Source organism: Panicum virgatum, chromosome 8N (genome assembly GCF_016808335.1).
Source record: "Panicum virgatum strain AP13 chromosome 8N, P.virgatum_v5, whole genome shotgun sequence".
Classification (NCBI taxonomy): Eukaryota; Viridiplantae; Streptophyta; class Magnoliopsida; order Poales; family Poaceae; genus Panicum; species Panicum virgatum.
Genome location: NC_053152.1, coordinates 11922781 through 11925894, shown reverse-complemented (window position 1 = coordinate 11925894; position 3114 = coordinate 11922781). Strand labels below are relative to the sequence as shown.

General features: G+C 48.0%; 1 pseudogene; it reads left to right on the top strand.

Annotated features, from left to right (window-relative positions):
• The first annotated feature begins 295 nt into the window (after window positions 1–295).
• On the top strand, window positions 296–2440 carry LOC120684450 (annotated as a pseudogene).
• Window positions 2441–3114: the final 674 nt, after the last annotated feature.

Below are 3114 nucleotides of genomic sequence, written 5' to 3'. Positions count from 1 at the left end.
GTATGGAATAGTTCAAGGTGTATGTTTGGATGGATGAATAGAACCAATTCATCTAGGATGAGACCATCCCACCTAGCATTAATTTAGTACTAAGGGTGAAACATGTGGTTCAAGTAAATTAATGAAACCACACCATCCATAATCATATCATACATCTCTATATGATTCATGCAACGAAACACGTGCTATGTTTATCATTGCCGCACGCACACGCTAGTAGATCGCCTATATGCGGTTAATGGTCTTATATAAGAAGCCCAACAAGTCTCCCGGCCGGGCGTGAGGCCGTGTGATCAATTCTTCCATCGTTACCGACCAAGGACGGTCGTCGATCACAATATTTCCCCTCTTTGTATGTTGGAACCTGTATGTTTCCATTGCTGACCAAGCTAGGAAGATCAGCAGGCATCGATGGCATCTTCCCTGTTGCTTGTCCTCTACTTCTTCCTCCTCGTCGTGTGGCCGTATGCCGCCGTGTCCGCCGGGCAAGCTTCCTGCTGCTATAAGCGCCTGTTCAGCTTGGGCGACTCCATCACCGACGCCGGCAACCTTGCCAGGGTGGCTCCCAACATCTCCGCCGTATTGCCCCCCCTACGGCGAGACCTTCTTCCACCGCCCCACCGGCCGCTACTGTGACGGCAGGCTCATAGTTGACTTCATTGGTAACACGTACTAGCACTTCCTTCATCGCTGGTGCACAGCACATGTTAATCATCATGTACATATATGCTCGTGCTTGCAGCGGAGGCGTTGAAGCTGCCCCTCCTGACACCGTTCCTCGTCGGAAAGACAGCGGAGGACTTCCAGCAGGGGGCGAACTTCGCCGTGTCCGGCGCGACGGCGCTGAGCCAACAGTTCTTCAAGGACATGGGGCTGGACCTGACCATCATTCCGCCCTTCTCGCTGGACGTTCAGGTGGAGTGGTTCAAGCGCGTACTCCACATGCTCGGCCCAACGGAACATGGTAGGCTGAGCTCTCTGGACATGTTAATCTAAATGAATCGTATGAGTAATTGCCGATGCATGTGTTCAATCTCTGCAGAGCGCAAGGACATAATGTCCAGCTCTGTGTTCCTGGTGGGGGAGATTGGGGGCAACGACTACAACCACCCTTTCTTCCAGAACCGATCCTTCAGCGCCGAGATCAAGCCCCTGGTCCCAAAAGTTATACAAAAGATCGAAAACGCCACCAAGGTAACCTAAGCAGCCAAAGCCAGTAACGAAGTAAAATATATATCGGGTGCATGATGTAATCTTAATTTGGTGCCTTCAGATGAACCGTAAAAAAGGCTAGCTAGCTCGTCATGTATGCATGTATCATCAGGTGTTGATCGGCCTTGGAGCGAAGACAATCGTCGTCCCCGGGAACTGCCCCATAGGCTGCATCCCGAGGTACCTCACCATGTTCCAGAGCAACAACCCCGGCGACTACGATGCGGCCGGGTGCATCAGCTGGCTGAACGACTTCGCCGAGGAACATAACCGCGCGCTCAGGCTCATGCTGGAGCGCATCGCCCGCAATCCGACAGTCACCATCGTCTACGGCGACTACTACGGCGCCACCCTTGAGATCACCCGTAGCCCTCAGAAACACGGTAGGCTAGGAGCAACCTGGTTTCACTGGTATCATGTCAACTTTCTCCCGGCCGGAAGTGAACTAATTAGCACCGAATCGGGGTCGGTGAAACTGGCTCGGGTAATAATCTTAAAATCGCAGGGTTCAGGAAGGACGTTGCTCTGACCGCGTGCTGCGGCGACGGCGGCCCCCACAACTCCGGCAAGCTCTTCTCTTGCAACCCGACGTCGATTCTGTGCCCTTACCCGTCCAAGCACATATCCTGGGACGGGCTTCATCTCACTGAAGCTGCGTACCAATTCGTGGCGCGTGGCCTGCTCGACGCTGCACCGTCTATTCTGTCCAAATGCAGATACTAATTGAACCCTCTTGCATTGCATCCAAAACATATATCGGCTCGACAAGGCCTTACAATCACACTGCCTGCTGCTGGTAGAGTAGATTTGGTGATGTCAAGCCATCGCGTGGCTGCTATATTTATGTAAAATCGATCTTCTTGAGGACTGCACAGTTCTCGTAACAACTGAGACAACGTGCCTGGCGAGGTTCTCCAATCTAGCTAGAGGAGGACTAAGGGCATCTCTAACCCCTCAGACGGCTGTTGTCTGTAAGTGTATAGAATATCGCACACACACAACAACACAATAGACCACTTGTACAATGGTATGTCTGTTAGATCATCTGTATACCATTTAAGCATGCATGTGCGCATAAACCATGGTGATTAAATGTAACTTTTATCTTTGTAGGCTATAATGTTGTTTGCTTGAGATAATCGTTACTTGCTAGAGAGAATATAGATATATAAATTTATAGGCTTATATGGACTGTAATGTAATTTCATATTTATTTCATGTTCTTCTTTGAATGTTTAAAGGTCTTCTTTATGACTTTTTATTTTTCATGAGAACTATATTGTAAAGGGCTTGACTATTTATCTGTCAACAGAAATAAAAAAAAATTGTCAGATTTCTGACCAACCAAATCATGACACGTAGCATCCTCCGATCTGCCGACAGAATTGTCAGAAGCATACTATCGCAAACAAATGCAGACCCGACAAACAATCCTGACCGTTAACTTAAAGCAAATCCACAAACCCAATAACAACCCGAAACCATGGGGGAATCAGATCTGAACAGCTACGCAAGGAAAAAACCAAGATGGCAACGGCGGCGCCTCAGGAAGATCCCGGCGGGAGCAATCAAGAAGAGATAGATGGACAGGACATCACAACTAACGGGTACTGAGAATCAATGCAATTGCCTGTTGAATTTGTCTTTGTTCCGGTTGCTGTCTTCTGTTTCAGTTCTAGAATTTTTGGCATCTTGGATCTTGGAGTGATACAAACCTGAACATGGATGCTATATGATGTTGGTATCAATCTTGAAACTATTTAGTAAAAATGAAAACGGTTTGTCTAAGTTGGTATGACCACTAAGGAAAAGATGATTCAATGTGCTACAAATGCCAGATCAAGAAGACGATCCAATGGGCCTTCTATTTGATTTTTTACACAGGTTTGGGATTGAGATTTG